Genomic DNA, 26942 nt, shown 5'->3' with positions numbered 1-26942 from the left:
CAGCAAATTACAATTAACATTTGCTTTGGTAACACTTGTATTGTGGTACATTGGGAAAAGTTACGCATTGCCTTTGTCAAGCTTTGAAGTGTTCAAAGTAATACAGCGCTTTTGGCTTTCACTTGGGCAAAGTTACGCGGGGCTCTGTTTGGGCAAAGTTATGCGGGGCACTTGTCGGCCTTGTTTGAGCAAAGTTATGTACAGTACTTGTCGGCTTTGTTTGGGCAACATTATGTACGTTACTTGTCGGCTTTGTTTGGGCAAAGTTATGCGGGGCACTTGTCGGCTTTGTTTGGGCAAAGTTATGCGGGGCACTTGTCGGGCTTTGTTTGGGCACAGTTATGCGGGGCACTTGTCGGGCTTTGTTTGGGCACAGTTATGCAGGGTTAGGGTTAGAAACAAAATGTTTCTTATGACCCATAAGTGGTAATGCATTTAGAAAGAAAGACGCTATCCCAAAACACTGCTAGTTACACTGCGGCCATTTTGGATAGGTTTTGGATAGGTTTGGCACAAGTCGTGTGAATAAAATATAGATTTTCCTACAAATGTGTGGTGATTTTGTGTGACAAAATGTTACTTATTACCCATAAGTGGTAATGCATTTAGAAAGAAAGACGCTACCCCAAAAAACACTGCTAGTTACACTGTGGCCAGTGTTACGACCCTGTCTAGGGGTTAGGGTGTAACAGAGGAAGGAAATGGGGAAAGGGGAACGAGGGGAACACAGGGTGTGGTGTACAAGGGAACACACGTGGACAAAGGGGATATTTTTATAGTTTTTTATATTTTATTCACGCAAGACAGACACAGAACAAATGGTTTAGTGCAGAAAGACTTAAAGACTTACTTATGACCCATAAGTGGTAATGCATTTAGAAAGAAAGACGCTACCCCAAAAAACACTGCTAGTTACACTGTGGCCAGTTTGGATAGGTTTTGGATAAGTTTGGCACAAGTCGTGTGAATAAAATATAGATTTTCCTACAAATGTGTGGTGATGATGTGTGACAAATTGTTACTTATGACCTATAAGTGGTAATGCATTTAGAAAGAAAGTTGCTACCCCAAAAAACACTGCTAGTTACACTATTGCCATTTTGGATAAGTTTCAGATTAGTTTAGGTTAGGTTTTGGATAGGAAAGGCTCCTAGTTGCACCATTTGCTCTTTCCTCCGTAAAACCTGTTGGGCTGCATCAAATGATATGAAATTGGGCACACATGTAGAAAACAAGTTTGGGAACCAGATTTTTAAAATTGGACCTATTCCATCATGTAGTTTTTGAAATATTTACAAAAATCCAAGACACAAAGACAGGTTTTTGTATTTTTCCAGCTGTTTTTGTTATATTCGCATGTCCATAAATTATACACAGGTTATTCATTTCGTTATTGAACTTCCTACAATCAATTGTAAAGGGGTCAACTTTGCTTTTAGGTATCAGGCATGTGTCTTTGACTTTTATATCTGAAGTTATAAGGTAATTATTCCAAAGAGGGAAGAAATGCCCCCCCCCATGCAAGGGGCCCCTGGTTCACTCCATAGGGTTAATGCGGCTCATACCATAGCGTGCACCCAAGGTCAATCAAACTAAAAGTCCCATAGTAATGCATTAAATGCTATGTTTTACTATCATTAGCCTATATCTAACTAACGATGTGAATAGTAATATGGATCGATACTTTCATTGCAATGAATAGCCCAATAGGTAGAAGCAAAGCTCCTGCCCTATCCACAAGCACAATGACCCACACACTTCTGAAACTACAGCCTAGTAACTACAGTAAATCCGGTCTAAGTGGACACTCGCGGGACCAGCTTAAAAGTGACGACTTAGAGAATTGACGAGATACACCTCAGTCGACACTTCGGTGACTTATGTCTATCTCGCCGTTTTGCCGACTAGTAAATATAACACCATACCTCTACTACAGCACACTATACACGTGAGACTTAAGACCAGGGAGCGACTAGTACGATAGGTGGGGATTCCCCGTTTCTACATTGCCGTGGTGACATGCAGGCGGCGGGAATGCAGCGATTGGGACGTCGACTTACAGGTAGGAAAATCCATTTATTTGTGTTGTTCGGGACCGGGATTTAGGTGATGACTAAGGGAATTTGACGACTTACAAGCGGCGATTTACACAAGGAATTTTAAAGGAAACATCATTAGGAAAAATCGGGACTTTTGCTTGAGCGTCGACTTGTGCACATTGACGAGTTACAAGCCGGCGACTTAGACCAGTTTTACTGTATGTAGTGATGACTAGCAACACCATAGCAACCACCTAGAAACCAGCTAGTAACACCACAGCAATTCCTACCGACAGCATAGCAACCATCTAATAATGCCTAACAACAACATAAGAACATAAGAACTATACAAACGAGAGGAGGCCATTCGGCCCATCGAGCTCGCTTGGGGAGAACTTAACTAATAGCTCAGAGTTGTTAAAATCTTATCTAGGTCTGATTTAAAGAAACCCAAGGATTCAGCTTGCACTACGTTATCAGGAAGACTATTCCATACTCTGACTACACGCTGTGTAAAGAAGTGCTTCCTTAAATCCAGTTTGAAATGTTCTCCCGCTAATTTCCACCTATGGCCACGAGTTCTTGTATTTTAACTAATGCTGAAGTAACTATTCGGTTGAACAGCATCCAAACCTGTTAGAATCTTATAGACCTGGATCATGTCCCCCCTCAGTCTCCTTTGCTTGAGGCTGAACAGATTTAGCTCAAATAACCTTTCCTCGTATGACATTCCTCTAAGACCAGGAATCATTCTTGTGGCCCTACGCTGCACCTTTTCTAAGGCCGCTATGTCCTTTTTAAGATATGGTGACCAAACCTGTACACAATATTCTAGGTGAGGTCTCACCAAGGAATTGTATAATCTTAGCATTACCTCCCTTGACTTAAACTCCACACACCTGGAGATATACCCCAACATCCTATTGGCCTTTTTTATTGCTTCCCTGCACTGGCGAGAATGAGACATGGAAGCATCAACATACACACCAAGGTCTTTCTCATAATCAGCTACCTTTATTTCAGTAGGTCCCATAAAATACCTGTACTTTATATTTCTGCTCCCTACATGGAGTACCTTACATTTGTCTACAACCTAGCAACCACCTGGCAACACCTAGCAATGACATAGCAACCAGCTACCTACACCATAGCAACGCCTTCCGATAACCTAGCAACCACCTTGCAACACCCTAGCAACCACCTACAATTGCATAGCAACACCTTAGCAACCACATAGCAACGACATAGCAACCAGCTACCGACACCCTTGCAACACCCTCCGACACGCTAGCAACCACCTAGCAATGCCTAATGGCACTATTGCAACCACCTAGCAGCAGCATAGCAACCAGCTAACCACATCATAGCAATCACCTAGGAATGCAGAGACCAGTCATTTTATTACATGCATCAGCTCTTCCACAGTCAGCAGCATAGGCCCATCTCAAAATTTCTTCAGGAATTTTCGTTCTAGTTAAATATATTATGCTGGTAGAAATGATATAAATATGCTGATCAGTTGTCCAAACTATTAACAACTGCCTCTTTCTCTGGAAATCAAAATGTTGAGTATGGTTGTCACCAACTATGTGCTGTTACTGTATTCCTTTAGTCAGTTTTTTGCACAGTATGAGGGAATCCCGTCCTTTACATTTTCCATCAGCTATATTAGATAGGGATATATCATGTGCGCAATCAATTTGATGCTTGCTCTCAATCAGCAGAGGTGGTGTTGTGGCCTAATGGATATCAATTAGGCTGAAATGATTGCTATATGTGACTGACTTACTACAAAGCTGGAGAGAGGAGAAAACGGGAAAATAAACCCAGCCATCGTAAATATGGTGTATTCTGCACAGAATCTATGTATGTAAGAATGTATGCTATCCCCCTGAATCAGCCACATCAAGAACCTATTATACATTAAAACCATATAATGGCTGTTTTCTTGCACAGAAACACAGAGAGCTTTATGTTTATGGCATGAAATGAAATACACTCACCTAAAGGATTATTAGGAACACCATACTAATACGGTGTTTGAAAAGATGCTCTATTGGGTTGAGATCTGGGACCATTTTAGTACAGTGAACTAATTGTGATATTCAAGAAACCAATTTGAAATTATTCGAGCTTTGTGACATGGTGCATTATCCTGCTGGAAGTAGCCATCAGAGGATGGGTACATGGTGGTCATAAAGGGATGGACATGGTCAGAAACAATGCTCAGGTAGGCCGTGGCATTTAAACGATGCCCAATTGGCACTAAGGGGCCTAAAGTGTGCCAAGAAAACATCCCCCACACCATTACACCACCACCACCAGCCTGCACAGTGGTAACAAGGCATGATGGATCCATGTTCTCATTCTGTTTATGCCAAATTCTGACTCTACCATTTGAATGTCTCAACAGAAATCGAGACTCATCAGACCAGGCAACATTTTTCCAGTCTTCAACTGTCCAATTTTGGTGAGCTCGTGCAAATTGTAGCCTCTTTTTCCTATTTGAAGTGACACCTCGATAGAGGCGCAGGGATTGCTGGGATTGCTGCGAGGATTGCTGGGATTGCTGCGAGAGAGTGGTGTTGAGCTGCAGCGATTGTTTGGGATTGTTTTTTTGGAGTGTTTTGAGTGTTTGTGTGCTTTACCTGTTTACGTGGGTGGCTGTTTATTTCTATTTATTGTTCTTATTTCGGTCAGCGTGAGTGCTTGTCTGTCCTGTCTGTTAATCAACAGCGCGATTATTACCGACGGAGAGCTGCGGGTGTCGCGTGCGCGGCGTTTTTCTGTCCGCGTTTAAACTCCGTAACGAACACCCGCGGGGCGATTATAACTAACAACATCTAACGTCGGTATCGCTACCAAGCGTCGGAAAAGGACAGTTGCTCCTGAGCTTTGCTCGGTCGCCAGTCGGGGCCGGGAGGACATTTTCCACTTTTTTCCCGCTCCGGCAGTAGCCTGCTGTGAGGGGGTTTTTGTGGTTTTTCGACCTCCCAAGAGCAACTTCGATTTCGCCTTGTTTTTAGTTCATACTTGGTTCAGGCAGAAGTTCTTCTGGTAAGTAGTAGTAAGTTTATCAGGTTTAAAATTTTTAATAAAATAATAATTAAGTTCCGTTTTAACACAAGTAATAACTTATTTTAGTGTACTCCGCACGTTACTGCATTTATTGTTACGCAAATTAATCTTTATAGTTAAATACACTATATAAATTTACTGGGCTGGGAGTACGGGGTCATAGTGAGTTAGTTAATTATGGGGCCAGCTCAGTGTTGCGTTTGCAAGATGTTTGCCCTTCTGGACGTTAGTGTCCAGTCGGACTTCATCTGCGAGCGATGTAAGCTAGTGGACTCACTCATGGTCAAGGTTCGCGACCTTGAGGAGCAACTGGCTCGCATCCAATGCAACAGTGAGTTAGATGAGCTAGTTGATACGCCGTTTAGGGAGACGGTGTGTACGCCACTAACGGGGGGGAGGGAGAATGAAGAGCAGAGAGGTCGAGAGAGCTGGGTGACCGTAGGTCGTAGACGCAGGAAAAGGCGTACACACGTTACAGAGGCGGCATCACCTGAGGTGTCTGTGTCTAACAGGTTTCAGGTGTTTCCAGCTTTAGAGCCGGAAGGGACTGGGGAAGCAGGTGGGCCCTTGGGCACTGAGGAGCCCCCTCCCCCCAGAAAGAGGGAGGTTGTGGTAGTGGGGGATTCAATTATTAGGGGAGTAGACAGTTATGTGTGCACGCGTGATAGAGGGTCCCGTACGGTGTCTTGCCTGCCTGGTGCCCAGGTAGGAGACCTTCCAGATCGTGTGGACAAGCTTTTGGCCCCAGCTGGGGTGGATCCAGTTGTCGTGGTGCATGTTGGCACCAACGACATAGGCAAGGGTAGAAGGGCTGTTCTGCAGGATAAATTTATAGAAGTCGCCAATAAGCTTAGAAGCAGAACGTCCATGGTGGTATTTTCCGAAATACTCCCCGTGCCACGCGCAAGTGAGGCTAAGTTAGCTGAGATAAGGAGATTAAATGCGTGGCTAAAAGGATGGTGTAGGAAAGAGGGGTTTAGGTTTATGGGGCACTGGAGGACCTTCTGGAACAGGTGGGACCTGTTCAAGCCGGATGGGTTGCATCTGAACCGGAGGGGAACCAGTGTACTGGGAAGGCGTATTTGTAGAGTAGTTGAGGAATGTTTAAACTAGGGACTGGGGGGGCAGGGAGGTTAGTTAAGTATGTAACTGGGGGGAAACGGAAAGCCCAAAAAAATCATATTATAAGTAGGCACTGTAATAAGCCTACCCTTTGTTGTCTGTATTTAAACGCCAGGAGTATTAGGAATAAAATTCATGATTTAGAGGCTCTTATCTCATTGGACTCTTATGATATTATAGCAATAACTGAAACGTGGTTGAGTGATAAGGATGGACAAGAATATAATATGGATGGTTACACATTGTTCCGTAAAGACCGTATAGGTAAGAAGGGAGGTGGTGTTGCAGTATATGTAAAGGAAATCTTGCAGGCAAGGGAGCTTACTGATATAAGTAAAAGTACGGAAGCTATATGGGTAAAATTAGATGCTACAAACTCAAATAGCCTAATTGTCGGTGTTTGTTACAGAGCACCCAATGTAGCTGCTGAGGAAAGCAGATTGTTATACAGTGATATTAGGATTATGAGCAATAAAAATGATGTGGTAGTTATGGGTGATTTTAATCTACCGGGGATACAGTGGGACATTGTTGCTGGCTCTTCTGAAAATGAACTTGAGATGGTGGAATTAGTACAGGATTGTTTTTTTACTCAGTTTGTTAACACCCCTACCAGGGGAGATGCCATTCTTGATCTTGTTTTGTCTAATAACCAGGACAGGATTGGTAAATTAGATGTTTTAGAACCACTTGACAGTAGCGATCATAACATGGTTAAATTTGAGGTTAAGTTTAGTGCCCGAAGAGCAAAGTCCAAATCAAAAATATATAATGTTAGGAAGGCTAACTTCAATTGTATGAGATTAAAACTAGAAACCGTGAACTGGATGGAGTTAAATAACAAAACTGTTGAAGAGGCATGGGAATTTTTTAAAAGCACATTATTGCAAGTACAAGAGGACTTCATACCTGTTTCTAGCAAGAATAAATCTAGGAAATTGCAACCTAGGTGGTTTAATAGGGACATAAAGTATAAAGTAAGGAGGAAAAGGGCTTTGTTCCAGAGATGGAAAATAACTGATGATGACATAATAAAGCAAGAGTATCTAAATCTACAGGCTGAATTAAAAAATGACATTAGACGAGCTAAAAGGAATGTCGAAAGGAAGATCGCATTGGAGGCTAAGGATGACGTTAAAAGTTTCTTCCAGTATTTTAACTCTAAAAGAGCTCTAAAAGCTGAAATTACTAATCTGCAGGATAGTAAGGGTCTTATAATTGAAAACGACATTGACATAGTAAATGAGTTCAATGATAGTTTTGCACGGGTATTCACTGTCGAGGACACTAGTAACTTACCAGTTCTTATTACTAATTCAACATCGTCTATAACTAATATATATATAACTGAAGCTGATGTTTTGCAAAGCCTAGCTAAGCTCAAAATAAATAAATCACAGGGCCCTGATGGCATCTTACCTATAGTGTTAAAAGAGATGAGGGATATTATTTGCCGACCCTTAACATTACTGTTTCAAAAATCCTTATCTGAAGGTGTGGTACCTTCTGATTGGAAGCATGCCAACATAACGCCCATTTTCAAAAAAGGGGATAGAAGTAATTTGTCAAACTATAGGCCAATCAGTCTAACTTGTATAACTGGTAAAGTTATGGAGGCTATAATCAAAGAGAAAATGGTAGATTACCTGGACTCAAATAACATTTTGAGGGATAGCCAGCATGGATTTAGGAGAGGTAGATCCTGTTTAACAAATCTGTTGGAGTTTTTTGAGGAAGCTACTCAGGAAGTTGATGATAAGAAGGCCTATGATGTCATCTATTTAGATTTCCAAAAGGCTTTTGATGTTGTTCCCCACAAGAGGCTCTCACTTAAACTCAAAGCGACAGGTATTTTAGGAACTGTAGCGACTTGGATTGATAACTGGTTAACGGATAGGAAGCAGCGAGTAGTTATAAGAGGCTCGATGTCACAGTGGGCCTGCGTTCATAGTGGGGTACCGCAGGGTTCAATTTTAGGACCACTTTTGTTCCTAATTTACATAAATGATATAGACACCAATATATACAGTAAACTGGTGAAATTTGCAGATGACACCAAGGTGGGTGGTGTAGCAGATACTGAACTAGCGGCTCAGCAGCTACAGCGGGATCTTAATTTAATTAGTGACTGGGCTGACACCTGGCAGATGAAATTTAACATAGACAAATGTAAGGTACTCCATGTAGGGAGCAGAAATATAAAGTACAGGTATTTTATGGGACCTACTGAAATAAAGGTAGCTGATTATGAGAAAGACCTTGGTGTGTATGTTGATGCTTCCATGTCTCATTCTCGCCAGTGTGGGGAAGCAATAAAAAAGGCCAATAGGATGTTGGGGTACATCTCCAGGTGTGTGGAGTTTAAGTCAAGGGAGGTAATGCTAAGATTATACAATTCCTTGGTGAGACCTCACCTAGAATATTGTGTACAGGTTTGGTCACCATATCTTAAAAAGGACATAGCGGCCTTAGAAAAGGTGCAGCGTAGGGCCACAAGAATGATTCCTGGTCTTAGAGGAATGTCATACGAGGAAAGGTTATTTGAGCTAAATCTGTTCAGCCTCAAGCAAAGGAGACTGAGGGGGGACATGATCCAGGTCTATAAGATTCTAACAGGTTTGGATGCTGTTCAACCGAATAGTTACTTCAGCATTAGTTCAAATACAAGAACTCGTGGCCATAGGTGGAAATTAGCGGGAGAACATTTCAAACTGGATTTAAGGAAGCACTTCTTTACACAGCGTGTAGTCAGAGTATGGAATAGTCTTCCTGATAACGTAGTGCAAGCTGAATCCTTGGGTTCCTTTAAATCAGAGCTAGATAAGATTTTAACAACTCTGAGCTATTAGTTAAGTTCTCCCCAAGCGAGCTCGATGGGCCGAATGGCCTCCTCTCGTTTGTATAGTTCTTATGTTCTTATGTTCTTATGTTCTTAAGTGGAGATGAGTGGTACCCGGTGGGGTCTTCTGCTGTTGTAGCCCATCCACCTCAAGGTTGTGCGTGTTGTGGCTTCACAAATGCTTTGCTGCATACCTCGGTTGTAACGAGTGGTTATTTCAGTCAAAGTTGCTCTTCTATCAGCTTGAATCAGTCAGCCCATTCTCCTCTGACCTCTAGCATCAACAAGGCATTTTCGCCCACAGGGCTGCTGCATACTGGATGTTTTTCCCTTTGCACACTATTCTTTGTAAACCCTAGAAATGGTTGTGCGTGAAAATCCCAGTAAGTGAGCAGATTGTGAAATACTCAGACCGGCCCGTCTGGCACCAACAACCATGCCACGCTCAAAATTGCTTAAATCACCTTTCTTTCCCATTCTGACATTCAGTTTGGAGTTCAAGAGATTGTCTTGACCAGGACCACACCCCTAAATGCATTGAAGCAACTGCCATATGATTGGTTGATTAGATAATTGCATTAATGAGAAATTGAACAGGTGTTCCTAATAATCCTTTAGGTGAGTGTATATTGTAAATATGTCAGATTTTTGTTAAGTTTGAAATTTGACATCAAAGTATAGACATTGCAAAATGCAGTTTGGAAGACTTGCAGGAACATTATAAAAGTACATAGTAAGCAATGCTGGCACTTTGTTTTGATCCCAGATATCTGATCACCAAAGTCTTGGCTACATGAAGATGACTAAATGGTGTAGATGCAACATTCATTTGGATAAATAAATAAGAAAAACCTAACTCATGTCACTATTTCTGGCTCCTTTCATTGAATATGTAGCAACTTTCATGTGTATGAATGAGCCATTGTCACCTGGTCACTTCCCCAACCCCCTTTTATGGCGCTGAAGGGGATGTATCTGGATCGCGTTTCACCGTTGCGCTGTTAATCAATTACCATGCGAATGCGATTTGAATACGCGCTAATGCGGCTATTTATAATGTGAATAGCGATCTTCAGGTGAGAGCGGCACTACACGCCCCCGATGCAGGTAAAACAAAGTAAGATGACATGGTTTACTTTTCTGCCGATTTAACCTAATTAAAAAAACTTTAATACTTCCGACAATGGACGTTTTGAAAAGAAGACAGATTACGGATTTAGCCAGCGTTTTTTTCATAATTCTACATTAAGATTTCAGCGAGATATAAACTGAAATAGACGCGAAAAGTACGCGATGTCGCCGACGACATACTCGACCCCAGAGAGTTAAAGGAGGTGAGATTGCGACTGGATGGTGAGCCTAGAGAGCCCCGTGAGCTCTTTACCTTTTTGAGGGAAGGGTTTAGAGAGAAATGTAGTGCCTCTCAAATCTTGTATACATTCTACAGTCGTAAACAAGCCGAAGGTGAAGATTTCCGTGATTACTCTCATGCACTTTCAAAAATATTGAATTCAGTTAGAAAATTGTCACCAGAGATAGTCCCTGATGCTAAGCTTGCTCTCCGGGACCAGTTTGTGGAGGGTATTAGAGATGATTCACTTCGTAGGGAGCTGCGAAAGTTTGTGCGTGGGAATCCTCGGTCAACGTTGATGGAAGTGAGAGATGAGGCAATTATGTGGCCATTGGAGGATAGTAAACCAGGAGGTAAATCTGTAAAAGCCCGGACTGTGTTCTCTGAAGTTGTGCAAGATGAAACACAGTGCTCTTCAATAAATGTACAGGAGAAACAGTCTGTTACATTAGAAGACATACTGCAAGTGGTTGCTGAACAGGGCAAGGCTATTGGTGAGCTGACCAATGCAGTTAGAGATCTCACCCTGAAAAAGGCTGGTGAAAGGAATGACATGGCTGTAAAGCCAAAATTACAACCTAAATTTACTGAGGATGGGCAGCCTGTATGTTTTAAATGTAATGGAGTAGGACATATTGCCAGAAAGTGTACAAATGGATGCTATAGGAAAAATAGCGCCACCTTTCAGAAGTCCACTGAACAGGGAAACGAGCACCCTCGGTTGCTGTGAACCAGGCCATGCGAGGGAGCACTATTGGCTCAGATAAGAGGAACACTAGTCGCGGTGAGGTGCTAGAGCGTGCGGTAGGAAAATGTCCAGTGGTCGAGTTAAAAATTGAGGATGTAACTGTGTCATGCTTACTGGATACGGGTAGCCAAGTAAGTACCATATCTGAAGGCTTTTTCAGGGAAAATCTGTGTGGCGAGGATGAAGACATGCTGTCCACGTCAGGGTGGTTAAAAATTGCAGCTGCTAATGGGTTGGATATCCCCTACCTAGGGTATCTTGAAGTAGATGTTGAAGCAATGGGTATGAATTTACCAAACTGTGGATTTTTGGTTGTCAGGGAGCCTCAGAGCACTCCTACCTCTGTCCCAGGGTTAACCCTTAGGAGTCTGAAGGTGTTTTGGAGCCCTGAAGAGATTCTGACATGTCCTGACATTTGTGCATTTTTCAGTTACTTATAAACATATAAATGTCTAAAGTCTGATAACATTGTATTCAGCAGAAACTGGGTTACAATAATATATGAGCAGTATGTATGTACAAGTCTTTATATTGGAGAAAAAAACAGTTATGCGTGATTATTGAAAACAACAAAAAAATAAGTCACTGAAATTAGACCACAAAACACATTCATGACATTTGTGTACAAGACTTTTGTGACCTGGATCTTGTAGTGTAGAGGTTTTACTTCAAAATTATGTGACAATCATCTCACTCACTCATTTACAGAAAACAATACATTAATTTAAATTTTCTAAGACACTTTTTGTTTAGAAAGGCCATATGCGAGGAGGTGGGAATGCTCATGAATAATGCTGTAGTTCACACCAGAGAAGACAAAGACCTGCATAATGAGCTGTATAATTACCCCTTTCAGTCAGGTATGGGACAGAGGAAAGTGCTACAAGAAAATAATTTGAGGACAGAAACATATTTCTTGGTTTGTGGTTTATTTAGCATGCATGTCCCGATGTGAGGTGCTGGTGAAGGCAAGGGTGATGCAGACACATTCCTAAAAACAAATAAATAAAAAAATGTTAGCATCTCAAACATTTACACCCGAAATGTTTGTGCTAAATAACATTACCGATAGCAGTATTATAGGCTAATCAAAACGGAGCCAAATATATATTAGCAACCATAATCTAAAGCTATCCAAAACAAGGTGAAATACATTAGAACATTTACAAACATCTGTAAACTCCATAAGGCATTATCTTAGCCACCAGGAAACAACATGTTTGCTACATAAGGCAGCATGTTAGCAGAGTTATCTACATGCTACACTGACCTAAATGGCATTGAAAGCCAATGTTTCACATAAGCTGACAAAAGCTAGCTGAAGTGAGGAAAATATTTACTAATATTAGTTTAATATTATCAAAATAAGAGTTATATAAGACTTAATAACTTACCCCAGGGCTGTCAACTTTTGAAGACAGGCAAGAGTGACATTCCACAGGATGCCTTTTCATTGGTTGTTGTGTTGTATTTTACCCAGATACAATAGTACTATTTTCTGATTGGCTATTGTGTACACCCTTTCTTTTTTTTTGATTGGCTGACAGGCTCTTGGGGCAAATCTTGTCCGACTTCAACGTCATAAAAGAGGCTTGTTTCCGACGGGAAGCAACGTTTTTCTTGACGTTTCGTGTGTGTTTTTAAGCCGGGGGGCATGGCCTTATACGCATGCTGCCCGGACTGTTTTCCGTGTGAATGGCTGTGGGCGTGCCCTGCCTCGGGTCATTAGCAGATAATGAAGTGCGACAGAAATTCTGTGCCTCTCCTTCGTTTCACATGAATTACATAAACTGAAAATATTTATTTTTAATTTAAATTGCTTTATTTAAAAGTAGACACTTTAAGCTTTCTATAGATATATTTCTCATGTCTGTCTGTGCAGTATTCGCAGAGTTTCAGTTCATTTTATTGACGTGTTTCAAAAAGATTTTCGCGGAGACAGACAGCTGAAAGCGCACCCTGTTTATTTTCTTTATTTTACAAAAGCACAATGTTTCGTGGATATTGTTGTTGTAATGGGCGAGCGAGCGAGCCGGGAAGCAGGCGAGGCAAGCCGAGAATGTAGGCAAAACGGGGTTTATTTGGGTGGACAGGACCAAGACACCTACAAACATTAACAAACATTAATGACGGATCTTGGGTAATGTACTCAGACGCGGACTAAATACAGAAGACAAGCCACAATAACAAGGAACAGCTGGGCACGATCGGGGAAGCACACGTGGATAATGAGGGGGCGTGGCACACATCGGGAGCGGACGGAGCAGGGCGTGACAATTGTGAGTATACATGAATAAAAGTAGACCATTTACAGATTAAAATGATGTACTACACTTACGTGTATGATGAAACATGACGATGCATTTTAAGTTACCAGAAAAAAATGCAAGTGTCCCCGCCGGCGGGTCCGCCGACTCCTAAGGGTTAATTGGCATGAATGTTATTGGTCGGTGCCGACAGTTGATTAATTCGGAGTTCAGCACCACATTGGGTGGGAAATTAGATTCCAGCTGGAGGGAAGCGTTTCAGCAGGCACGTCATAAAGACACTGCTGATAAATCTTTTGCTCGGGTGGCTGGGAAGGACACCATACATGTTCTGGCATTGTCTGTGTCAGTAGTCATGGCTAGGGGAATGAGACAGACTTCAGTTGATAATGCAGATATGCTGGTGGAACCACTAAACTCTCACTTACCTGGTGGGCTGGTGATAGTCCCTGTTCTTGTGTCCTCTCAAAATATGATGTTTCCGGTGCAGGTGGTGAATTTCTCTCAGGAAGATTTGTGGCTCAGGCCTAGGACAAAACTTGGTATATTATCACAGGTTAATTCAACTTGTATTAACAGTTCCTGCGATCCAAGAAAGCACCAGTTCTTATGCATCACCGGTTGTTCTGGTTAGGAAGTCTGACGGGACTTTGCGCCTGTGCGTAGACTACAGGCGTTTGAACTCGAAAACTAAGCCTGACTCATTTCCTTTGCCCAGAATCGATGAGAGCTTTGATGCATTGCAGGGTGCAAAGTTCTTTTAAACCATCGATCTAGCCAGCGGGTACCACCAAGTGTCAGTTCATGAAAGGGATCGCCATAAAACTACGTTTACCACACCTTTTGGCTTATTCGAGTATTCTCGGATGCCTTTTGGTGTGTGTAATGGGCCAGCGACCTTTCAGCGTTTAATGCAAGCCACCATGAATGATTTAATCTTTCAGATAATACTGGTGTACCTAGATGACATTTTGGTGTTATAAGGACTGACCCGACCAAAATTGCAGCAGTCCAACAGTGGGTGTTCCTGAGTCTGTCAAGAGTTTCATTCCTAGGTCTATGCAGTTATAGAAGGTTTATTGAAGGCTTCTCAAAAATTGCGGGTCCTCTCCATGATCTAGTGAACTCCTGTCTCTATGAGGGAAGTCGGAAAAGGAGTAGTGGTCAGTTTCCGTCTTTATGGACTCCTGAATGCCAGAAATATTTTGATATATTAAAGGAAAAACTGACTACGGCGCCAGTTTTGGGCTTTGCAGACTTTTCACTCCCATTCACTGATGCCAGTAATGAGGGCTTGGGTGCTATTCTCTCACAACATCAGGGTGGCAGGAAAAGAATTATAGCATATGTGAGCAGGAGGTTATGCAATGCAGGAAAAAACGATCGCAATTACAGTAGCATGAAGCTTGAGCTATTGGCCTTGAAATGGGCCGTTTCCGAGAAGTTTAGGGGGTATTTGTTGGGCTCCAAGTGAGAGTTGCCAGTTGCTTTTGCCATCTTGCATGAAGGAGAAAGTGCTCCGGAGTGTCCATGATAACATGGGACATCAGGGAATAGAGCGGACCCTGAACCTATTAAGGCAGAGGTGTTTCTGGGTTGGGATGTATGAAGAAGTAGAATGCTGGGTTAAACAATGCCATCGTTGCCATTTTTTTTTTTCTCCCTCCTCCACCCCCCCTCTGCGGAGGACTACTTTATTTGAATTTTTTTTTTTTATTTATTAATTAATTAATTAATTTATTTATATTTTTATTTGGTTCTTTAAAAGGAGAGGGAGGGGGGGAACAAAGGAGAAGAAGGGGGGAAGAGAGAGAGAGGGAGAGAGAGGAAAAGAAAAAAGAAAGAAAAGAGAAAAAAAACAAAAAAAAAAAAACAAAAACAGATAATCTGCTTCCATGTCTGCTGAAAAGAAAAAGACAACATACAACACCTGTACTAATCACAACAACCATCAAGCGTTAAATGTTATTGAACAGTACACACAACCCGCATTACAACACATGCCCAGAAGAAACAGGCGATCAAGACAGTGTGTGTCCGTGAGCACGTGTCTGTGAGCACCTGTGTGCACACCTGTGTGTGTCAGCGCGCTGGTGTTCCTAAGGTTTCTCCATGTAACTGTCTAGTAGTGTGTGCGGGGAGCCACAGCCCCGCCCACCCAGGACATGAAGCCGACACGGAGGAGACCCGGGCCCCAGACATCCAGAGGACCCCCAGGGCACGGGAACCCCAGGAGGACCACCGCAGAGACAAATACAGCCCCCATCCAGAAAAAGGCAGAGGAGCGCTCTGGAGGGGGGCCATCCGGCAGCCACATCGCAGGAGCCCCAGGGGGCCGTGGCGGAGAGCACGCAGGCTCCGTCGGCAGCCGGCCACACCAGGGCAGACCGGACCCCGGGCCCAGAGGTCCAAGGGCCCCCCCACCCCCCAGCCGGGACCCGACAGAGCCGGAAGGACCAGGCCCCAACAGACAACCGCCGAGAGTGAGTCAGCACACACCAGAGCATCCAGCCCCGGACATCGAGAACCACCAACGCATCGGCAGCCGGGGGCCTCATCCACCAGCAGGGAGTGTGGTGGGGGGCAATAGAACCTGAGATGTTATTTCAGGTGGAGTCTAAGACCCAACCTGACACCTGCGTATAGACAAACAGGCGCGCACATACACAAGCATACGTTCCCACCCTCATGCACACATAATCAAATATTCACCCATTCGCCCAACATAAAGACACACAGAATTGAACGCCGTACACACACTCACACTCCCCATATATACTCTATACTCCGAGATCCAGGCACCACCACCCCCAGAGGGGCAATCTGCCACCAGACCTCGGAGATGGATCCCTTTTTTCCTCTGGCATGGGGACAAGAAGACCACCCCGGACTCCACCGCAGCCGAGAAGCCCACCAGCCCAGACCCCGACCGGACGGCCAGCCCCCCCCAGCCCCCGGCTCCAGATGGCGAACAGAGAACGGGGGTGTGAAAAGACCCCATGCTTCCCTCCGCCCGTTCATATGTGGTGTTGGTGCGTGTTGTTCTAAAGTGTTTTAAAACGGGGGAAGGGCATGGTACTAACCACCCTCTGCCAATCAGCAGCTGGTGTCAGCTCAGCCCCTCCCCAGAACCCTCAATGTCTATGTGCAACTTAAAATTGAGAAGTGGGCACTGGCACCAGAGGTAAGGCTGAATGAACAGACCGACCTCTGGACGCCATTCCGTGTGCCCACCCCCAAGGCCCTAAATGTATGTGTCATGAGAGAGTAAGTAATGAGAGTGTCTAAGTTGTGATGTGTGATTGAGATACAGGTGGTCACGGGGGGACAGAGGAGGAATACCTCCCCTGCATCCCAGCGACGCACCTGCACCTCAGAGCCCTACGTGTGTGTTGGGGTGACAGAGCGGGAGGAGGGAAGCATTTAGGGATGGGGAGGAAAGGATCGGGGGGGGCAGAGTACCCCCCCTCTGGAGCCAGCTCCCCCGCTGACTCCCATAAGCACCTCCGTTCCCCGAAATCCACCCAGGGCGGGAGGGCCCAGGCCTATCCAATCCGGGGCCCAGAGCAGCGGCACCACCGGGCACCATAGAGCCCGGGGCAGCCAATCAGACCCCACCATAGAGGAAAGGAAAAACTACACCATCGTTGTGTTCTGACCAAAATGCCACAGCCCAAAATTCATCCACCTAGGAAAGCCTAGGGGAAATAGAGGTGGTAGCTGTGGACTTCACTGTCCTCGAACCAGCAACCGATGGGCGAGAGAATGTTCTGGTGGTGACCGATGTCTTCACAAAATTCACTCAAGCTTTCCCAACTAGAGATCAGAAGGCAGACACCACCGCCAAGATATTACTGAAGGAGTGGTTTATGAAGTACAGGGTCCCAGAGTGGTTACATTCCGAACAAGGGAGGAATTTTGAGAGTGTAGTGGTTGCAGAGCTGTGCAAAGTCTATGGGGTGAAGAAAACTCGCACTACGCCTCATCACCCTGAGGGTAGTGCACAGTGTGAGCGCTTCAACAGAACACTCCATGATCTTTTGCGTACCCTTCCCCCTGAGAAAAAAAGAAGGTGGACTGAGCATCTTTCAGAGCTAGTGTATGCATACAATGTGACACCCCATGCCACCACTGGCTACTCACCATACTACGTTTTATTTGGTGCTCATCCCCACTTACCTGTTGATGCATTGCTGGGCAGGAAGCCAGAATTTGACGGGAAACATGATTGGCTGGCTCTGCATCAGGAACGACTGAGACAAGCACATGAAAAGGCCAGAGAGTACACAAAATTAAAGGCATCTGGCAGACTCTCAACTTACCAGGATAAGGTGTATTGTCCTCCAGTTGAAGTGGGTCAGTTAATATACCTGAGAAACAGACCCGTGGGTCGGAACAAAATTCAAGATTCTTGGGATTCAACAGTATACCAGGTGGTCGAGGTGCAGGGCACTACTCACACTGTGCAACCCTGTCAAGGGGGTTCTGTGAAAAGGGTGCATAGAGCTGATTCACGCCCCTGTGTTTCATTTAGTCCCATCCCAGCAATTAGGAGAAGGAATCCGGCTGCAGCTGCATCTTCTGCAGAAGAAGAACCAGAGTCCCCTGATACTGTTGAAGCAGAGTGTGTAGTACTCGAGGAGCTTAGCTATCCTAAAGTTAGCACTCCTCAGATGGAACCTGAGCCTGTATCTGTGGTAGATGAATCAGTGATTGGGGAGGAGGAGAGTACAAGTGTTGGTGATGTTGAGTTGACACCCGCGGCTGATTGTGTTCACCCCACTGACTCCATTTCGGTATGTAGGGTACCTGTGCCAGCCCCAAGGCGAAGCCAAAGGACTAATGCCGGTGTGCATTAAAATCCATTCCATGAACCAAAATCTGTAGTTAATGCAGTCTCTCTTAGTCCAGAAGTGTTCTCGCAAGTGCTAGCGAGTCTGGGCACCGTGTTCTTTAGAGAAGCTGTCAAAGAAGTAAAAAAACTTGTGTTAAGTCATCGAGGACGTTGACTATGGCAGGGGAGAATGTAGCCGGGTGCTGTATTAAATAAAGTAAAAAAGGGTCTCTGTTCCTTTAAAACATCTTTACATCTTACTTTGAAAAAAACTTTCATATTACATTAACAAATTCATTCGATGAAATATTTTTAAAGACGTACAACACCCTTTTGTGATGCTGCTAGTTTTACATTTCAGTACCCAAAAGGCAGAGTTTCCCCACTAGTCAACAATCTGCGTTTGTCGTAGACGTCCCTGACATTTTTATCGAGGTCTATTAACTCTTTCATTGTCGCCGCCTAGTGGTTCGGACGCATACGTCCAAATTTTCAATAACAAAAAAAAATGACGTTCAATAAAAGAAACAAATGTATCAAATCAACCAAAAACGGCTTGTTACACTACAAAAAACCTTTCAGATAATATCTGTAGAAAGTTGCGCAATTTTTGTGCCATGGTTTTTTTGTAACAAGTAAAAATAAAATGACCATGGTAGCCATCTTTAAACGGGTCGAGTGTCGGGAAGTAAAATATAAGTGTTAATAAAATGAAAACTAAGCACTTCAAACTATTTCTTTCACGGCCAATACTTCATAAACCGTCACAGTATTAAGACAAAACACGCATTTTTCCATATATATGACTGTAATGCTCTCAAATAGCTTGCTCACTCATCGCGGAAAAATGTCAGTCGGCATTCTGTACATTCGTGCAATGTTTTTTATCTTCGGAGTTTTAGAAGAAAACCAATGAATAAAATGACAAAGTTACCCTCGTTTGAAAGCTTGATCTCTTATGTACATAAATCAATCACTGTAATCCTTCATTGTCAAGTATTTTTTCAGATATATGCTCTGCTTCCCTGCTAGCACATTATTTTTTACGCACTGAACCTTTGCCCATGGTTATGTTTCACCATAATAAACTTTTTACATGAACATCAAAATTACAGTGTCATTTGCTTCATCCAATAGAGGTGTGTCTAAGGTTTGCAAAATGGTATGGGATGTGCTGATTGGGCATTGTTTTTCGCGCTGGGGACATGAATGCGCAACTTATTATCTGCAGGTGCAGTATTTGTGGGTGTCTCGATTACGCATTGCGCACGTAGTCTCCGTGAGTTTACCCAGTTATTTTCGGACAACAACTTTTTTGACTGAAGAAAAATGGCTCGGATGACTCTCACTGTTGAGAAAGCACAGAAGATGATTTTGAAGAGTGGTTCGGGGGAAGAAAGTGTCGCTTTTATCCATTGATTCGATGGAGGAGGACGTTTTTTTGCGCGGAGAGGATGCAACGCTCGACATAAGTACATTTATTTACAATTTACTCTTTTATTCTATAGATTTTTATAATTCCGTGATTCAGTAAATTACAATTAACATTTGCTTTGGTAACACTTGTATTGTGGTACATTGGGAAAAGTTCCGCATCGCCTTTGTCAAGCTTTGAAGTGTGCAAAGTAATGCAGCGCTTTTGGCTTTCACTTGGGCAAAGTTACGCGGGGCTTTGTTTGGGCAAAGTTATGCGGGGCACTTGTCAGCTTTGTTTGGGCAAAGTTATGCGGGGCACTTGTCGGGCTTTGTTTGGGCAAAGTTATGCGGGGCACTTGTCGGGCTTTGTTTGGGCACAGTTATGCGGGGCACTTGTCGGGCTTTGTTTGGGCACAGTTATGCAGGGTTAGGGTTAGAAACAAAATGTTTCTTATGACCCATAAGTGGTAATGCATTTAGAAAGAAAGACGCTATCCCAAAACACTGCTAGTTACACTGCGGCCATTTTGGATAGGTTTTGGATAGGTTTGGCACAAGTCGTGTGAATAAAATATAGATTTTCCTACAAATGTGTGGTGATTTTGTGTGACAAAATGTTACTTATGACCCATAAGTGGTAATGCATTTAGAAAGAAAGACGCTACCCCAAAAAACACTGCTAGTTACACTGTGGCCAGTTTGGATAGGTTTTGGATAGGTTTTGGATAAGTTTGGCACAAGTCGTGTGAATAAAATATAGATTTTCCTACAAATGTGTGGTGATGATGTGTGACAAATTGTTACTTATGACCTATAAGTGGTAATGCATTTAGAAAGAAAGTTGCTACCCCAAAAAACACTGCTAGTTACACTATTGCCATTTTGGATAAGTTTCAGATTAGTTTAGGTTAGGTTTTGGATAGGAAAGGCTCCCAGTTGCACCATTTGCTCTTTCCTCCGTAAAACCTGTTGGGCTGCATCAAATGATATGAAATTGGGCACACACGTAGAAAACAAGTTTGGGAACCAGATTTTTAAAATTGGACCTATTCCATCATGTAGTTTATGAAATATTTACAAAAATCCAAGACACAAAGACAGGTTTTTGTATTTTTCCAGCTGTTTTTGTTATATTCGCATGTCCATAAATTATACACAGGTTATTCATTTCGTTATTGAACTTCCTACAATCAATTTTAAAGGGGTCAACTTTGCTTTTAGGTATCAGGCATGTGTCTGTGACTTTTATATCTGAAGTTATAAGGTAATTATTCCAAAGAGGGAAGAAATGCCCCCCCATGCAAGGGGCCCCTGGTGCCCTCCATAGAGTTAAGCAAGTGAAACGTTTTCACGTCGTGCTTGATTTTGTTATAGTGCGTCATTATAGGGAATTATCCAGCTGCCTTTCATTTAACCCTCTGGGGTCTAGGGGTAGGAAACACACTTTCACTGACTGGGGCATGATCACACATTTCTTCAAATATCATAAACTTAATTCATGTCAAATAAATTATTTCTTATATATTTGTTTTGCCATTATACTCATCTTTATTTTAATGTACACTCACCTAAAGGATTATTAGGAACACCATACTAATACGGTGTTTGACCCCCTTTCGCCTTCAGAACTGCCTTAATTCTACGTGGCATTGATTCAACAAGGTGCTGAAAGCATTCTTTAGAAATGTTGGCCCATATTGATAGGATAGCATCTTGCAGTTGATGGAGGTTTGTGGGATGCACATCCAGGGCACAAAGCTCCCGTTCCACCACGTCCCAAAGATGCTGTATTGGGTTGAGATCTGGTGACTGTGGGGGCCATTTTAGTACAGTGAACTCATTGTCATGTTCAAGAAACCAATTTGAAATTATTCAAGCTTTGTGACATGGTGCATTATCCTGCTGGAAGTAGCCATCAGAGGATGGGTACATGGTGGTCATAAAGGGATGGACATGGTCAGAAACAATGCTCAGGTAGGCCGTGGCATTTAAACGATGCCCAATTGGCACTAAGGGGCCTAAAGTGTGCCAAGAAAACATCCCCCACACCATTACACCACCACCACCAGCCTGCACAGTGGTAACAAGGCATGATGGATCCATGTTCTCATTCTGTTTACGCCAAATTCTGACTCTACCATTTGAATGTCTCAACAGAAATTGAGACTCATCAGACCAGTGTAGGATCACACATGCACATATCACAGGGCCTAAATTCCAGGTGGCCTGAGACAAGGCCAAGCCTGGTACGAGAGGCACCAAAGGGGGGGTTACACACATAAACACACACACACACAGATAACCATGGAGGCCAGCACTCCAACTTTTATTGCCCTTGACTTGGCACACAACCCCCCCTCCACATACACTCTGCCTTACATCTCACTCACCCAACAGACGAACACCCTAAAGGAAATTTCATTTAAGTTTGGTTTTTGTATACCCTGTATATTGATTTACTCACGACTACTAGTCTCAATATACAGATACGTTATGTTTGTATGTGTCCTTAGACAATCTTAGTGTTTTGTGTGACACCCTTATAACCATGTTCACGGAGTGTCACCTATTTTACCCCTTTGCACTTGAACACATATAAATTTAAATAAATAGATAGGTATAGCTACCATTGTATATATATGTTCTCATGGTATACCAGAAGAATGTGAGTGAAACCAATGTGACATTTAGAGAGTCTTCTTTGTTAAAACCCCCCCTTTCTCTTCCAACATTCCTTTGTGGTCCTTATCTGATCTTGGTGGACCGTTACCAAGTTTCTGTGTTCTAACATACTATATTAAAAAGAACTGAATTAAGGTGTACATTATCCATTTTGGAGAAGATCAATTAGAATAAGCCACACCAACCAAGATATGTTGTGTCCAGATGTGCAACTTATATTGATACTACCACAAACTAATGGCCACGCCTATCTATGTATAAGATGTGCTGTTTGTAATATGAATATTTGATGTAATATCTGCACAAAATGTAACATCTGTTGAGGTGCAACCCAAAACACCTGTATCCTATACTGATGTGAATCAGTCACATAGATAAAATAATTAATTGTTTAATCAATTAATACAGATGGTATGAGGTGTGTACCTGTGAAGCTGGTATGGCATGTTTGGTGTCAAACTGATTGTTAATCACCCCCGATTCCAAATCTTGTCAGTGATTACCATAAAAGTGGATGTATCAAAAGTTATAACAGCTTAATGAAAATCATCAGTAAAGGGAGAATCAGTCGGGCCATAAATCCCAAAAGGACTGATACAGACCCCCTTCCGAAAGCCCGCCAAATGGATGGCCAGCCATTGGGCCAGGAGTCGAATTCCTGGTCATCCCTATTCATGAACATTAGACCATAAAAATCTAGCACCTCAGAACAAAGCAGCGCAGAGAACAACCAGCAGCAGCGCAGAGAATAACCGCCAGCCCGAAGGAGAACATCCTTCGTGTGCCACGCCCACCATCAGCCCGGGAGAAGAGAAGCCCACAAGAAACCCTCCGGTGAAGGCCCAGCTGAACAGAGAACAGCACCCAAGACAAAGCTTCACCAGGAGAGAGAATCCAAAGGGGCTCCACTCCACTGCTCCAAACGCCGTGCCTTCCTGAGTGCCATCAGCTCAGCAGCTCTGTCATCAATTGCCAAGACCCCCCCCCCCTCTTCAACCAAGTAAACCAACTTCCTTTCATTCTAACAACTTAAGCTGTTCTGTTAACCTGCTATAAGACTTTAGGGTCGTGTTTCCACAAACTGTGCTTGCTTTGCAGAACAGTATTTCCCATTTAAGGTTACTCATTTAAATCCGGTCATTGCATTTTCATAATTACATTGTTTGTTTTATTCCATTTTTTCGTGCTTGTTGTTTGTGTTAGATGTAATATCTGTCTTATGTTAGTTGTAGTGTTAGCTAGGAATAAATGCATGTCTTTTACAGAACTTTAGCCTCCGTCATTGAGTGTTCCACAATAAGTACCTGCCTTTGTGCGATCTTGCTACACGCTCTGAACCTCAAACTCGCCTGAAACATCGTGAGACTCTCTCTCATCGGCCGTGAGGGGAGCTTCGCTACCAATCGTTTACATTACCTGGTGATGCAGCTCGCTGGACGAGCCTTCTAACCCAGGTTACTAAGCGATACTGGTAATCAGTGAATCCCATTTAAGTCTCACATTAACAGACTCACAGGGATACCGCAATTGAGTTTGGAGGAGCCGACCATTTGGCATAATGATTGGTTAATAATCAGCATTAAATAATAATTAATTAAACTTTAATTAATTTCAAACATATTGGTGGAGATATTAAAAATTACCTGAGCTAATAATTCCTACACCAGGCAACATTTTTCCAGTCTTCAACTGTCCAATTTTGGTGAGCTTGTGCAAATTGTAGCCTCTTTTTCCTATTTGTAGTGGACATGAGTGGTACCCGGTGGGGTCTTCTGCTGTTGTAGCCCATCTGCCTGAAGGTTGTGCGTGTTGTGGCTTCACAAATGCTTTGCTGCATACCTCGGTTGTAACGAGTGGTTATTTCAGTCAAAGTTGCTCTTCTATCAGCTTGAATCAGTCGGCCCATTCTCCTCTGACCTCTAGCATCAACAAGGCATTTTCGCCCACAGGACTGCCGCATACTGGATGTTTTTCCCTTTGCACACCATTCTTTGTAAACCCTAGAAATGGTTGTGCGTGAAAATCCCAGTAACTGAGCAGATTGTGAAATACTCAGACCGGCCCGTCTGGCACCAACAACCATGCCACGCTCAAAATTGCTTAAATCACCTTTCTTTCCCATTCTGACATTCAGTTTGGAGTTCAGGAGATTGTCTTGACACACACCCCTAAATGCATTGAAGCAACTGCCATGTGATTGGTTGATTAGATTGCATTAATGAGAAATTGAACAGGTGTTCCTAATAATCCTTTAGGTAATTGTATATTGTGAATATGTCAGATTTTTGTTAAGCTTGTAATTTGACATCAAAGTATAGACATTGCAAAATGCAGTTTGGAACACTTGCAGAAACATTATAAAAGTACATAGTAAGCAATGCTGGCACTTGATCCCAGATATCTGATCACCAAAGTCTTGGCTACATGAAGATGACTAAATGGTGTAGTTGCAACATTCATTTGGATAAATAAATAAGAAAAACCTAACTCATGTCACTATTTCTGGCTCCTTTCATTGAATATGTAGCAACTTTCATGTGTATGAATGAGCCATTGTCACCTGGCTACATCCCTCCCTCCTTTTTATGGCACTGATGGGGATGTATCTGGATCGCGTTTCACTGTTGCGCTGTTCATCAAATTACCATGCGAATGCAATTTGAATACGCACTAATGCGGCTATTTAGAATGTGAATAGCGATCTTCGGGTGACAACGGTACTACACGCCCCCGATGCAATTAAAACAAAGTAAGATGACAGTTTACTTTTTTGCCGATTTAACCTAATTTTAAAAACTTTAATACTTCCGACAATGGACGTTTTGAAAAGAAGACCGATTACGGATTTAGCCAGCGTTTTTTTCATGATTCTACATTAAGATTTCAGCAAGATATAAACTGAAATAGACACGAAAAGTACGCGATGTCGCTGACAACATACTCGACCCCAGAGGGTTAACATGCTTAACCTTCGGCCTATGTTAGCTTTCTGTTCCTGTCTCTTATGTTAGACGGGTCGGTGCCAAGCCGTGTCTTACATCAGCCATAAGATACCCTCATAACAATTATTTATCATCCAATTTGTTTCTTACCTCTTGGTTACTGTCACGTTCGCTGGGGAGGCGATCCGGGAAGCAGGGAAACGGAGCCAGGAAGAAGGGTAAACGGGGTTTATTCGGGCAGGATCCACAAGACAGGGAAGAACGAAGGGTAACATCACTGACAAGTCTGGGGAAGACTGACTCAGACGAGGACTAAATACAAAAGACAAGCTAAGGGTAAGGAACCACAGGTGGGAACAATCAGGCAGAAACAGGAGGTAACGAGGTGGGCGTGGCACACATTAGGATCGGACAGAGCGGGGCGTGACAGTTACCTTGTTAGGCTTCCTTATCCATGAAAAGAATTGTTTTAATATTATTGGTGTGGCTTTCTGGACCTTTCTTTTGACAGCTTTCCTCTCCTTTTCAATAAAAAAAATAATGGTAAAATAAACCTCGAGTGAATTATATACATAAACTGAACTGGTATTTTCTTACCTTACTTGTATGAGCAGGCCTTACCTTGATTTTGTTTTAATTCATTTAGTTTAAATAGAGATTCCTGACAAAGTCAAAAAGCTTTGATGCAGTATATATTTAGAAAAAATGGTTCTTGGGGGTTGCTATATAGAACTATAGGGGTTCTAACCAGAGTAAATAGAACCATTGCCTTCAAAAAGGTGCTATTTCTTTTAATTGAACCCTCTATAATGGTTCTATATAGAACCTTTGAGGGTGTCATATATGTACCAAGCTATAGAACTATAGAACAAGCTATGTGCTGCTTTTATGCATTTTTAAACTTAAAAACAGGTCGGTGCCAACCCTAACAGCACAGGAAGGTTAATAATGTCTCTAAGGACAGTAGGAAACAGGGGTCTTTGACCCTCGCTTCACTAGACGCTGCGGGTGGGGAGTCGTGTTGAGCAAAATAGTTTTGATAAACCGCATCATTTTCATTATTAGCGTTGTTGATGTTGTCTATTTCATCTAATAAGGCTTCGGGTATATGAGGGGGTGTTGCTCCGTCCATACCTGCTGATTCAGGTCTTTCGTAGATTTTCTCTTGACCGGTCCGCGCCGTCTCTCGTTGAAAAAAAAGAGAATACCTATTATTAGAATAAGTTATTTTAATGTATAGCGCTTATCATAAAACATATATAAAAGAAATAATATACTCACTCTATGGAAGTCCCGTGTAGTTTTCTTTTTTTTTCTTCTTTTTCCAGTGGGTTACTTGTGTTTCTTTACTAAAGGAGGAAAACCCGTACGGTGACCGCTCAGCGTAATAAAAAATATCTGCGGCTGGTTTTTAACTTTTATTTAATGAGAAATATACAGCCTGTCAAGTTTTAGGATACCGAGGATTATCTTATTTTCTTAATTATGTCTATTTGATGTACGTCGCGGTGTTTTTCTTTTAACTCATATTTGTATGCGCAGACGATACGCTCGACCCGGGATGACCTACCAGGGTGTAAATAACGGCTGTATCAGAAAAACCAAAACTTCAAAAAAAAACAAA

The sequence above is a fragment of the Paramormyrops kingsleyae genome, chromosome 8 (genome assembly GCF_048594095.1).
Source record: "Paramormyrops kingsleyae isolate MSU_618 chromosome 8, PKINGS_0.4, whole genome shotgun sequence".
Classification (NCBI taxonomy): Eukaryota; Metazoa; Chordata; class Actinopteri; order Osteoglossiformes; family Mormyridae; genus Paramormyrops; species Paramormyrops kingsleyae.
The sequence above is the reverse complement of the archived record's forward strand: the minus strand, read 5'-3'. Positions refer to the sequence as shown.